The sequence below is a fragment of the Rousettus aegyptiacus genome, unplaced genomic scaffold (genome assembly GCF_014176215.1).
Source record: "Rousettus aegyptiacus isolate mRouAeg1 unplaced genomic scaffold, mRouAeg1.p scaffold_m13_p_2, whole genome shotgun sequence".
Classification (NCBI taxonomy): domain Eukaryota; kingdom Metazoa; phylum Chordata; class Mammalia; order Chiroptera; family Pteropodidae; genus Rousettus; species Rousettus aegyptiacus.
Window position 1 is genome coordinate 160,858,370 of NW_023416295.1, and position 14,304 is coordinate 160,872,673.

The 14,304-nt window shown below is 38.3% G+C and overlaps 1 protein-coding gene across 5 annotated transcripts in view; it reads right to left on the reverse strand.

Annotated features, from left to right (window-relative positions):
* The window catches only part of ANKS1B (ankyrin repeat and sterile alpha motif domain containing 1B), an 818,845-nt gene that overhangs the window by 795,112 nt on the left and 9,429 nt on the right, over positions 1-14,304 (reverse strand). The window lies entirely within an intron of this gene.

Genomic DNA, 14,304 nt, shown 5'->3' on the forward strand with positions numbered 1-14,304 from the left:
GGCCATGTGAAAAAATAAATAAGCCATAGTCCTTTACCTAAAAGAGCTGACAATCCCTCTGAGTCATCCTAGTAGGGAAAATTAATTGAAGACATGATAAACAAAGAAAGGAAGAAGTCAAAAACCCTCTTAAGTTTTGAGTCTAGATGACTAGGAGGATGATAACACCATTCAGGAAACAGAACAGAGCCAAAGAAAGCGGGCAGGGAAGAGGATATGGAGAATCGACATACTGGCATTACGTAGAATATCCAAGTGAACATGCTTAGATGGCAGCTGCAAATTTAAGACTCTGAGAACACAACAGAGGTAAGGTTTTATGATTTGGGGAACCTAGTATGAATATGAGAGTTGAAGTTGAGAGCTGAAAAGATAAAGGATGGTATAGGGACTACCTACATTTAGAGAGATGGGGGAAGGTAGAGGAAAAAAGGAAGAGGAGGAATGATCAGTGAATCAAACTGAAAGAAGAGAGAAAAGAGCCATCAGAGAAGCAGGCGGACCATCAAAACAAAGTGTTTCCATCGACAGCATTAGTGGCAGCAAAAGAAAAAAAAAATCATGAGAAATTAGGACTGAAAAAAAGGTTACTGGATTTGGGGACGAAAGAACTGTATTAAGTGACATTTGAGAGTGCCAGAGCGATAAGGGAAGATTCTGTTTGCAAGGAGTTAGAGAATCAGTGAGTGATGAGGCAGTAGAGAGAGCTAAAGCAAACTGCTCTCTGGAAGTCTGACAGTGAAGAAAAAGAAGTGATGGGATGGTAGTTTGCGGGGAACAGCAGAAGGAGGACGGTGGTTTTATTAGGAAGAAGAAAGGACCATATTAACAAAAAAATAAAAGCAATTTTTTTTTTTTTTTTTTTTTTTTTTGGTTTTGGGTTTTGAATAGGAAAGAACTAGAGAGCGACAGAAAGAGGAGCTGGTAAAGAGACAAAGACGCATAAAATACCTTATTTATTCATTCGATAAATGTTTGTTTATTGAGCGGCCATTATGAACTCAAAACTGGAGAATATACACTGGACAACGGGTTAGATATAGTCCTGAGCTCATGGAGCTTAATCAGTCTACGAAGCCTCCAAAGGAAATGGAATAATACCGCAGGTGTGGTAGGATGCCTCCCAAACATCCATTCCACCCTCCCCTGCTGTGTAGCAGCCATGAAGTTTGAGGGGCAGATCAATTCCAAAATGGGCTGATCTTTAGTGGTCTCAAAAATCAGCATAATCATTATCTATTTGCTTTATCAGGGTGTTTGATTCAGGAATGGGCACAGAACCCAAGTTGGTCCTATCAGAATGAAACCTGGGATTTTGATTTACTGGAAAAGGGACATTTCTAAATATAATAGACTGACTGCACTTTTTGCCCCAATTCTCCATCTTTCCCTATAACAATGACCTTATCAGAGATGTAACTTTGCAATTCTTCCTCCTCCTAATGGGATGGAGTATATATTAGTCAACAAAATGCCATAGGCTGGATGGCTATTTAAACAACGGAAATTAATTTTCTCAGTTATGGAGGCTGGAAGTCCAAGATCAAAGTGCCAACATGCTTAGGTCCTGGTGAGAGCTCTCTTTCCAGACTGCAGAGGGCCACCTTCTCACTACATCCTCAAATACTGGAATGGGGGTTGGGGGCAGTTGTGCGGGGAAGGGCTATCTGGTACCTCTTCTTACAAGGGCACTAAACCAATCATGAGAGCTCTACCTTTGTCACCTCTTCTAAACCTAATTATCTCTCAAATATGCCCCACCCCCAGCTCCAAATACCATCACATCTGGGGTCAGAGCTTCAACATGTGAATTTGGGAGAGGAGGGACACAATTCAGTTCATAAAAGTGTATATTCTCCCACTCCTTGTTTGTGATTTGGCCATGTGAAATGATTTTGCTAACAGAATGAGGTAGTGGTGACAGTATACGCCAATTCCAAGGCCAGGCCTTAAAAAGCCCTGAGTGCTTCTATTTGCCCTCTTGTACCTCTGCCATGGGCATGAGAAGAAGATACTATGACTAGAACACTCCACTGAGTGGGACAGAAACACATGGTGTACCACCAGCATAGCCACCCCATACTGCGACAGCCTGCAATGAGAAGCAGAGATACCTAGTCATCAAGCCTAAACAACCCTGCTGAGCCTAGCTTAAATCAGCAGACACACAAATGATAATATGATGTTTTTAAGATACTAGTTTAGGGAAGTTTGCGAGAAAGTATGTATGATTATGGCAATAGGTAACTGATGTAACACCTGTATAATACCTACAGGCCAAGAAACACATTTAGCTCTTTAAAAAGAGCCTTAAGCTAACACAGATGTCCAGGGAAATTAAGTTGGACTGCCCCAACTGTTTTCTTCAAACCCCTACTTCTTCATTCACCTCCGCTGGTTCCTTGTAATGGCTCCTGAATTCAATTCCCATACTAGTCAGCAAGATTAGTGAAGAAAACGGAGGAGACAGAAGAAAGGGGGGAAAGAATCATACACACAAAAAATAAAATAATTTCAAGAGAAAAATCAAACTCTAGTACAAGACAAGACATCAAAGTAAATGAGAATGGAGACGCTGTCCTTGGGTCTGGGAAGGAGCTGTTAGTTCATCAGAAAGTCATTTTTGGACACTAGAGAGATAAAAGCATGAAATTCGGAAATGAGTAAGTTGCACCTAAATAGAGATAGTGAGTTTAGATAATTTTGTTTAAAAGTTTGACAATGAAAAGAAGAAAGAAATAGGGCAGCAACTAGTAAGGCAGGAAATAGAACTCATTTCTTAATAAGGAAAATCTATGTTGTATTAGTTTTCTATTGCTATGTAACAAATAACCGCAAAATTATTATCTCCATTTGGTACGTCAGAAGCTCTCATGGGCTTAGCTGGGTCCTATGCTTAGGTTCTCAAGAGGATAAAATCCAGGTGCCCACCAGGCTGGACACTTATCTGGAGGCTCTGGGGAAGGATCCACTTTCTTGCTAACTCTAGTTGTTGGCAGAATTCATTTTCCTGCAGGTATAGAACTGAAGTCCCACTTCCTTGCTGTCTGCTGGCTGGAGGTTGCTCTCAACTCCTAGAGGCTGCTCTCCAGCTCTTGCATGTACTCCATCGTCATGCCAGCAACAATGCAAGGAATCCTTCCCATATTTTGACACTAGTAGAAGGGCTTCCCCTTCTACTTCCAGCTAGAGAAAACTCTGCTTTTAAAAGGCTCATTAGGCCTATATTAGGCCTATCTAGACTATCTTCTCATCTTAAGGTCAACTGATTAGAAACCTTAATCATAACTCAAAATCCCCTTTGTTGTGTACGCTAAAATAATGGAGAGAGTAACATCCATCATATTCACAGTCCTAGAGATTACAGCAGGTGATCTTTGGGGGGCATCTTAGGATTCTCCCTATCACACATATATATATCTAAAGTTAGAAAAGGATCCAAAAGCTAAAAGGCCTTGAAGAAGATTTAAAGCATCAGAATCTTGTTTTACACAAATTACCAATAACTAGGAAGGAAAGGAATCAAGGAAACAGTATGCCATCCTAGCCATAGCCAAAAAAAAAAAAAAAAGAATGCCTTTTCTTAGAGATTGGAAGAAAAAATGATAAAAGAGGGTGGGAGGCAAAAGACAGCAATTATGCCAGCTATTTACTTTGCCAAAATTAGTATCATTTTAATTTAGATACAAAAAGACATATTCTCATATTCTGAGTTCTTTTTAAAAAGTTCTTCCAGATGGTTACACTTCCCTAGAGTGACAGCACCCAATGCAGCCTTGCACATATTGGAAATTCAATTAAATGCTGCTGACCATCTGACTGAGAATTCGGTCTGGAGTAGCTGACTCAATACAAACATATGGCTTAGTTCCCCATCAAAGGAAAAGTCGAGTCACTGTATTCTCTCCAACATTGCACCTCCTTTGCAATGTGGGAGAAAACAAGTGAACTAATAAAAATAGACAAACTGTAGAATACAAAAGTTCTCTAATTTTATCATGAATTCGGAATTCTTCAGCTAAGGATCAATTTCCTTCTTAACTCAATTCAATCAAATCAATGCTTACTGAGCACTGCTTCAAGATATTTAAGATGAGGAAGACATCTGAACTCAGGTGACTAAGGATTGTGGATAAGAGCACAATGTGAGGTTCAGTGACAGTAAGTGTTGGAAGGGAAGGGAAGGGAAGGGAAGAACGCTATATTAAATCATGTTTACCCAATAAGAACCATATGAAGTATTCACAGATAAGCTCAGACAGGTTAAAAACATTTTTTTTCAGGTCATATATAGTGGGGTATAGATTCAAATTCAGAAATGACTGACCCCCAAGACTCAGTCTCTCTCAAAACAGGGACGAACTATCTCTGGTTAGCTAGTTGAATGGGAGTTTGGAGGCTGGTGGAAAGAAACTAGGAACATTTTCTTTAGAGGCAGTTATTTCAGATAGAATTTGGAAAGGTATACACAATTTTGAAAAGCTGGATGTTCAGGAGGAAGAACTATTCCAGAAGAAACGGCATAAAGAAAGAAGCAAAAAATCCGGTTCAGATAATCGATAGCACAAATTCTTTACAAATAAATCTGAAAGTGGACACACATTTTAGGGGCCGAATATTGGGGTTCAGAGGTTAGTGCACTAGTCCAGACAAGAGTCCGAACTAGAATCTCGGCAGTTAAAAAAAGGGGGGGGGGACTGAGATGAGGGGCAGTATGGAAAATTACTCCATATTTACTCTTAATTTGAGGCGGGAATAAAGGCCAGGAAGTCCAAAACATGAGCTTCAATTAGGAAAGAAAAATTATCCCTGTCCCACCTCCACTTGCCCTGTTAGAGGTTAGCAAACCGTGGCCTGCAGGCCAAATTCAGCACTCCATCTGCTTTTGTAAATAAAGTTCGACTGGAACCTAGCCAGGCCCAGTCATTCATGAATTGTTTTCACTCTACAACGATAAAAACCATACAGTCCCAAAAAACCTGAAATATTTATTTTCTAGCCCTTAAAAGGAAAAATTTGCCAATATTTGCCAAAGTTTGCAAATTTGCCTTATAAGTCACTGTTCCAACTCTTTAAGTAGTTTATTTAGTCTGGACTAAATATGAAGCTTATGTGAATAGTTAAGTGATCAATTTGCAAGATTATCATTTTAATTCCTATTTCGGTAACTGAGAATCTGGCTCTCTTCAGCCTCCCTCCTCAATCCCTTCCCAACTCACATACATGCTTCTCTCTCCCAATATAAGTATATAATATTTAAATCAGTAGTCAGTGTTTACAGCATAATTATGACTATATATTCTTCATTACTGAGCCAGATAATGTGATGTGACTATGTTTCCATACTTATAAAAACGTCTTTCTGAAGTTAATAATCATCTATTTCATTTGCTTAGTTTTCCATTACCTATCAGTATGTTTCCTCAAGACCGACAAACTTGTCAGCTGTCAATTTTTTCCAAATGTTCAAACATACCAAAAACTTCATTGTTCTATTTGTTCCTCCCAAAACCCTCACATAGTCCTCCATCATTTTCTCTAATCTGAATTCGTTGCAAGCCGAGTGAACAGCTGTTTTCATGAAACCTCTTAGCTCTGCTCTCCTGTATTGAAACCTTTGTTTCCTGCATCCAACGCCTTTCTCTTTGAGTCCCTCGTTTTATGCAAGCTCATCCTCCAGAAGCTTTCTATGAAAGAACACATAAGACGTAAAAGTTTTAATCCTTCTATCTCTTAGGCTTTCCTTATTCTATTCTCATATCTAATCAATAGCTTGACTGAACAGAGAAATCTAAGCTAAAAATAATTTTCTCTCATAATTTTGCATCACTGTCTTCTACAATCCAGAGTTACTGTTAAAAGTTTGATATCTTTCTGATTTCCATTCATCTTTATATGACTTGTTTTTATATTTTCTTTTGTTTACATACCCTCCTCAAAGCTTTTCAAATTTTATTTTATATTATACTAGGATGTGAGATAGGTAATATCAGGTGATTAGGTTAAAATACCCAAGAATTAACAAAATCTGAATTTTTATTTAATTAAAGGATTTCCTTTTCTGCTTTACTTTTAAAAATAAAACAGGTAATTGAAAACTAATAAAAATAAACTCTTCAATTCAGGAGCTCTTTTAATATTTATTCTTGGACAATCTCACACGAATCAAACCCTAATTCCAGCCTAATTAAACCTTATAACTGACCTTCAAAGTTCACCCCAAACTATGGATAATTGTATCAATTCTAATTTCCTTTCTCCCAACACTTTTTCTACCATTACAATCTAAAATAGTTCACATTTCCATTCATTTGCAAATGCAGCTTCTTTCTTTCATCCCTGCCAACCTGTGTTCCTGATTAGGTTACTTTTGGTCCTGGTTCCTTTTGGAATTCACATGAAAAGATATAACATTTATAGTTACTTATAATCACTGTTCCCCTTACTCTTTCTTTAGTCAACAGCAGCCACTTGATTCATACACCTCCAAAGCATCAAGTGAGTATAAGCCAAGGATACAGCAATCCTATAATGTAAAGGACAACCTTTCCCCATCTCCCAATAAAGAATTATTTGGCCAAAAGCATCCATAGTGCCAACACTGAGAAATCCGGTTCAAAAGCTACTTCACTCTTATTCTAAGACCTACAAATACCTCGACAATCAAGTAAAACCTGCCTTAGACTCAAGATCACTTCCTCTTCTGCTCCCTGACCTACGTACCAGGCCCTTTGTACGACTTGATTATTGGGACTTCACCTTTTTCCCAGGAGCTCTTTGATATTCTGGTCCTCAGATCCTCAGCTCCTTCCTGACATCTGCCACCTGAGACACGGTTGCCTCAATCCAGTTCCAAGACTCCCTGGCTTGTTTCTCACCATGGAAAACTGAGAGACTTTAATCCCATGTTTTCTGGATCTGGATCTCTACACAGTTTGGTCGTCGACCCGACCTCACTAACATTAATCAGCTATTGCTCCCTACATCCCAGGGTGACAACATGGTTCGACACTGCATATCAGAAAGGCTCTCTCCTGTCTAACTCTGAAGTCCTGGCATTTAATCTCTTCTTTCTGTAGTCACCTTAAAGGCTGTAGCCTATCTCTAAAACAGCCACTTACAGCCATTTCATGGTCACTGAAGGAATATCTGAACCAATAACCTGCAGGCTTGAATTGCAAAGAACATACGTTTAGACCGGATTCTGAGTGCTTTCATTCAGTTACTAAAATATTGAAGTACTGTGTTCGGCATTGGAGGTGGGAAGAATTTTAAAAAAAGAAAAGGCATGGTCCCTACTACCCTTAAATAGCTTAAAACTTAGTGTATGTCAGAGGTGTAAGTAAATAATTCATAGTTAGACCGATTACAATCAGACTATCCCTATTCTATAGCTTAAAAAGAAAAAAAAAGAGAAAAATCATTTCTCAGACTTGACAGAAATAACAATCTCAAAATAAAAGTATACAGAATGAATAAATGAGCAAATGAACAAGCAGATGGATAAATGAGAAACCAAATACCAAACTAGTAAAGCTTTTCTGGGGTCTTCGGCAAGGTGGTGCATCATGTAAATGAGTTTCATTATTCTACAACATCTTTCATTTTCCTTAAATGTCATTCTCACTATAAATGCTAATTGGCTTAGCATATATAACAAATTGATCTAGTAGCATAATAATTCCATAACACAATCCATGCTAAAAAAAAAAAAAAAATCTTTGCTTCTCAGCTGTACAGATAATGGAGCTTCTAAAACTGATTTAGCCCCACTAGTCTGTGCAAAGACCAAACTGATACTGGGCTAGAAGGTACCATACAGCTTCTCTGTATGTTTACAGCCAGCATCCATCTCATTGGTCAGTGTTTGTATCTTATCAGTTGTCGAACAGTTTAAATGTCAAACAGTTTAAATTAGCACATTCTCTCAATTTTAGAGCAACAGGCGAGGTTTTCAAGAAAAAAAAAGATTATAACTATATTACATTCCTTCTCCTTCTAAAAGTATAAAAATACCAGTTACCAATTGAGCCATAACAAAGGATCCACCTGGTTGGACTGATTCTGTCTCTATATAACGCCTTGTTAACTCGTCATGACAATTTATTTATACTGCATTTACACTGAGATATCTGTCACTGCAACTGAGATTATCTCCATTCTTCATGAGATGGAGTCATCCAGATGTGGTTTTGAACCCAAGCTCCACTGGGTTCTGTCCACACGACCTTGAAAATGTCTAACCTATTTTAAGATAAAAGTGTATACAGAACTTTAACCACATGAAAATATGGAATATAATACTTAACTCATAGGTTTGCTGTGAGAATTGATAAGGAGATAAGGAGATAATAAATCAATAAGACTAACATATTCTAGGGTGCTCAATGAACCCTAGCATTCCTTTTCATCTAATATATATTGACTGAACAAAATTATCCTAACAAATCTTTTCCCTTTGTTTGCCTAATTTTCTTTAGCTCCCTCCACTTTAGCAACTCTTCAATCATTCTTTTATTTAATCAAAGTTATTAGGAGCATGAACTTACCACTGCCTCTCCCAAAACATCCCCAGACATCTCTGGAATCCAAAGTAGAAGGTATGGTTCTAAACTGGCCTTTACTCTGAAAACATTGCTTACCTATGTTTTAAAGTGCTTCCCCCTGCCATTTCTGATAATTTTCCAGCACTGAGGAAGAACACTGGCTTTTGACTCACGTGTCATGAATCCCAAATCTCTGTTAGTCAAGTCACTAACCTGGTCCAGTTACTAAATTTTCTCTGAGTCTCAATGCCTGTAAACTAATACATGTATGGCAAGGAAGATAGTGCCTAGCACATAATAGGTGCTCTAAAAAATGATTTACTATTTCTCAGCACTGAGGTTGCTAACCAAACCTCTGTTCTCAGTCAACAATTGCTCTCAAATAGTCCAAAAAGATATACATAGTCCAAACTACGTACGATTAGTATGCCCTGTTCCACAGTTACTCATTTAGCTACTCAACAAATAATTTTCTGAATACCTCATATGTTCTAGGCATAAAATAATAACGTTTGTACAACACTTTAAAAGATAACTAAGCAAGTGTTTCAGGCCTTAAGGAGTTCAGGGTCTGGTGGGAAGGCAAACATACAAATAATTACAGTGCGGTGTTATAAGTGCTAAAAAGAGAGGTGTGTACAAGGTGCAGGGATGCACAAAAGATAGGGATCAGGCAAAGCTTCCCAGAAGAGATAATTATGCTGGAATGAGACTAGAAGGATGAACGGGGCTTCACTGAGCACACAAGGGAAAGATGGGTATTCCAGGGGGAGCAACAGTAGAAAATCTATGATGCCTGCTGACAACGTCAAGTTCTTCTGGCACAGGTTGGAGGAAGCTGTTGCAGAGGACTGGTGGAAAATGAGGCAGGTAAGAAGGAGCCAATCACAAAAGGCCTCAAATGATACTCGGACAAGTTTGGACTTAATTCTCTTGGCACTACAGAGGCACTAATTTCTAAGCCAGAAAGTAACTTGTTTAGAACAATTCCTTAATATCAGAGGAAGGAATGAGGGCTGATATTGGAAGTGGTGAAGGTGAATAGATGTAAGTACAAAGGAAGACTCAAGGATGCCCTCAGGTTTCTAGCTTAGATGAATAGGACACTGTGGTTCCACTAACACAAAGGGGTCATAAAAGAGACAGAGCTGAACTGTGGGTAAAAATAATGAACGTTTCGAGTCTAATATCTCATTTGAGGGGAAAACATTCAACAGGCCATTGGGAATAACATGTCTAGAGTATAGGAGAGAACATTAAATTAGAGATATATATTTAGGATAGCTATTAAGAGTAATAATTTTTGAAAACCCAGGAACATACTTTTTAAAAGAAATGTAATCCATTAGGATTTCTCTCCCAACTGTGTCTGAAAAGATTACAAATTAAAAATGTTAAATTACTGTCTATTGCACATATATTAAATTTTAACATATAAAGGATGTCAACATGTTTCATAAAGGCAAACTCTTACCAAAGCTAAGTATTTTATATTTATTTGTTTATCAGTTTTCTTAAGCAGTCTACTAACAAATAATCTATTTCTAAGATATTGTTTTCATGGCAAAAAAAAAAAAAATACAGCACGCTTCATCTTCTGAATAAACAGCATGTTTAATTTCCTGAGTAAACATTACTCCTACTTGACACTGAACAGAATCCAAAGTCACAGAAGGAGTTAAGAAATTTTTAAAATCCCAGGAGCAATAAACCTCACCCAGGGAATGTAGTCAAGAGCTTATTATAAAGGACTAAAAGTCAATGTCATACCAGAATTTTAAATAACATCATGCATCCCTCTATTTAATAAATTATTTCAAAATCAGGTCACAATTGACAGACACACTATCTTGGGCAGACGGGAGAGAGTAGATAAGCAGGGAAAATTTCCTTTTCTCTACTGAAGCATGTCCACCAACTGTCATGTCTGGAAAACAGCCAAAATGAGCACTTTATTTGCAAAAAGAACAGGAGACTCTTGAAATATTAGCAAAATGTGTGAAGTATACATGTGGAATGTAGAGAATTCTTTTAAGATTCACATTTATGGATATTTGGGAATAACCTAAGACATAGATTAAGAGCGTAAGTCCATCCATGTTACGAATTCTTAAAGCCTTGGCAGAGAGCCCCTTAAATGCCTGGGGATGAACGTTATCCTTTTCTTCTGGGCTATGACCATCTATCCAGGGTAAGATTCCCTTACACACTTTCAAGACAAATATCTGGCCTCCAAGATATTTACCGGAAATAGGCACATAAATTACCTTGAGAAAACCATTGTGAAACCACATCTCTTTCTCTTAACTTTCTCTTTTATTGTTTTCTAACCTTCCTTTTCCTCTTTTGTCAAAGAGCATTTTCTAGTTTCCCGGCCACAGAGTTTACCAGCGAAAGCTGACACAGCTGAGTTGCTCAGGGAAAACAGCTAAACTATTGGATGGAAATCAAAGAGAAAAGGAGGAGGGAACATAGAAATGTTAACTAGAGAAGAAACATGTAAAACTTGGACTTCATCTGAATCTGTATACATTTGTAGCTCTAGATCAATGTTCTCAGATCATGGCCCATAGTCAGCGAAGGGTCACCCACCAAGGGCTTTCTAAAGGGGCTTCTCACTGATTTAAAATAAATACATAATTAAAAAAAGAAAAACGGAATGGTAGGAGCCTGGATGATGTTTACAGTCAATAACCAGGGGGAAGGGAAGGGCAGGTGCTCATGTTGAGTGATTTTATTATTGGAAACTCCCCAACGGTCACAACATTGCTACTAACACGGTCACCTTGGATAAGGTGTCCGACTGAATCATATGGTATTTTTGTTCTGTGAGGTAAACATAACAAAGAGCAAATGGGAAAGGTAAGGTGAAGAAAGAGACTTCCGGTTTGGGTCTATTTTCTCAGGGAGTTCACAAAATAGTCAAGGTAATAAATATTTTTTTGCACATATTTTTTCTGAGATGTCATCCTCTTTTCCTACCCAACTATGACCTACCCAAGCGACCCAGCGGCCCCTAAAATATACTGTGTGATCGTGTCTCCCTGATCCTTGCTGCCTTAATTCTGAGTCTCTCCAACTCCTGGCAGTTCAAGTTTTCCTGGATTCTATGAGATTTCTATAGTCCTATAAAACCCCATTTCCCTGTGAAGAGTAAGCAAGCAAAATTTCCCAAGAACATCAAATTAGACACAGATCTTGTACATCTTTTCCTCAACTCCTTACCATCAGAGAAATACCATATGGATTATACTCTCAGAAAATAGTATCTGCCAATCTCAGATTCAACAGTTTTGAAAGGATTTTGAAGTGAACAGGAAACGGATTGGATAAATACTCTGTGTGGGCCCTCATTCTGCTAACAAACACCACACCGCGAAGTTTAAGGACCATTTCTATGGAAGCCCAAAGAGTCCATGAAAACAGAATGTCAAGATGCAAAAAGAAATACTATGGAAAGGTCATAGGTTATTAGAGGTGCTGTTGATGATAAGAAAAGTTTAAAAGGTTAAGAAAAGGGTGGGGATCAGGATCTCTTTAGATCCCTCAATGCTATCTTGTACATTAAGCACGTTGTTTAAACCCAGGTCTGTTTCATTCCCTTCTTAGGTAGGAAAACCAAAAATTTTATCATCTTTCCATTGAGCTTATTTTCTCAGAGCTAGAAAAGGACAGCAGCAACTGATAATACTGCCTGTTGCTTATCTGTTCTTAAATTTGGCGTGAAAAGCTGAATGGTCTTTTAAAGTACAGAATATAATGGCAATGAATTATTTTTGCAACACTCCCAAACTATCGTTTCCCAATTATTGCGAATAAGGAGAGTGTCCTTTAGCTACATCAAATGTTTACCAAAGAGCATCTTGGAAGTTTCTTTGCTTAAATTTGTTTCTAGAAATTATGAATTCCTAATAATAAAGTCTGAGAAATCACCAGTATGAATAACTTACTGTCCTGGTTCATTTGACCCAATAATGATATTTATAAGACCTGTGAAGATTTGCCATACTTTCAAATATACCTGGTCAATTTCCTGACAGTGTTTTTGTGACATTTTAAAAATCATAACGGGACTATCATATAACAAGAAAAACCCACTTGCTGAAATCCTTATCTCTATCAAATTCCGCAAACTCAGCTTCCTCAGTGAATGACGCTTACTATCTCAGTGCTTTTATAACTCTTTTTTTTGCATCATCATCATCTTACTGAAATTCTCAAGAAGGCAACTCACTGACAATTATGATAAAGACTTCCAGCAAAACAGAGCAAAAATATAAAGATTTTCTGTCTCTCAGTCAATCTGGAGGCCTACTATATATACAACAACATAATGAAAGAAATATCTCATGAAAAAATGCAAAGTGCTGACCAGCCTATCAAATTATCACCTCTCCTCCAAAATGCAGGGAGAAATAGTGTCCAAGAGAACTGCCCCATGGTACTCAAGGTCTGGTCATAATCTCTATGTTACCTAGAATTCTTAATTGCCCATAGTATGATTTTCTTCCAACAAGAAGAGTAGTAGCACCATCATCATCATCATCAATCATCATCATCATCATCAAATAAAAATAAGAGCATTGTGTTACTCTCATCTTTCTCTTCCTCTTCCACTCTTTTTCCTTCTTTTCTTTCCTCCTTGTTTCCCTTCTCTGCCTGAAAAATTTGGTCTCTAAAGCCATTAAGTATGGCAGAGAAAGGTAGGCGTCCACTCTAGAAGAAAGAGGGAAGCCACAGTAGCCTACGGTGAAGTGACAGAGCCCAAGGCAGGGGAGGAGAATGTCCATATTAGGGGCAGCTGAGTGTGGCGTGTCAGAGCTTAAGAAAGTTAGAGAGGGCATCCCCTGGAGGGGTGTATGATGTGAGGGGTGATGAGGGTCCCCATGTGGCAGTGGCAGAAGTGACCACCCAGACATGGAGTATCAGAGTCCAAACAGTGTAAAGAGGGCATCTACATGCAAGGGTGACCCAGTTCAAGGAGTGGGACCTCTAACAGGATACAAAGAGTAGCCCTGTGTAGGATAAGGAGTCACAGCCTGAAAAAGGGCAAGAGGGAGTCTGTGAAGGAGAATCGTCCTACTGCTCAGAATGTTCACTTTAATCACTTGCTTATGATAGTGTCTGTCAAGCTTCATGTACAATTACTCTTTTTCCCTTTGTAATAACTAGTTTGTGGAGAGGTATATTTAAACTGTTTGAATATCTCATTCTTCATTATTAATTTTGATGCTTAAATTGTTCTAGACTTAGACAGTACAAGCCCTTTCAGGCTGGCTTCTTTGAGTCATTCTCTGACTATTTTCTTGCTTTTGGCATCAGAAAATGTTCCAGGACTCATCTTTCTCTGTTTTAGTCCTTGATCAGCCATTTCTCTAAGAAGCCATGGTTCCTTTTATTGGAAAACGGTAATCAGCAGCTAAGATTTGGGTACTAGGTATGCTCCTTAGTGAAAACAATATGTTCACACACAGAAATACACAAAGTTACATCTATACCTATCTATATTTATGGAAAACTGTGAGTCTACAATGATTCGTCTAACTCCAGCACAACTCCATGGCAGGGATTCATTTTAGTTTCTCTCTTCCTATATTTGTAACTTTCTTCTGTCCATATACTTACTTAATAAATTCCGCTGTATGTAACCAATCCTCCTCTGCACGGCCATACTCTACCCTGTGTGAATGTCTTCCTTACCCTAGTCAGGCTCTGCCACCCACGATAGGATGGAATCCCCTTCCCCCAAACCGTCAGC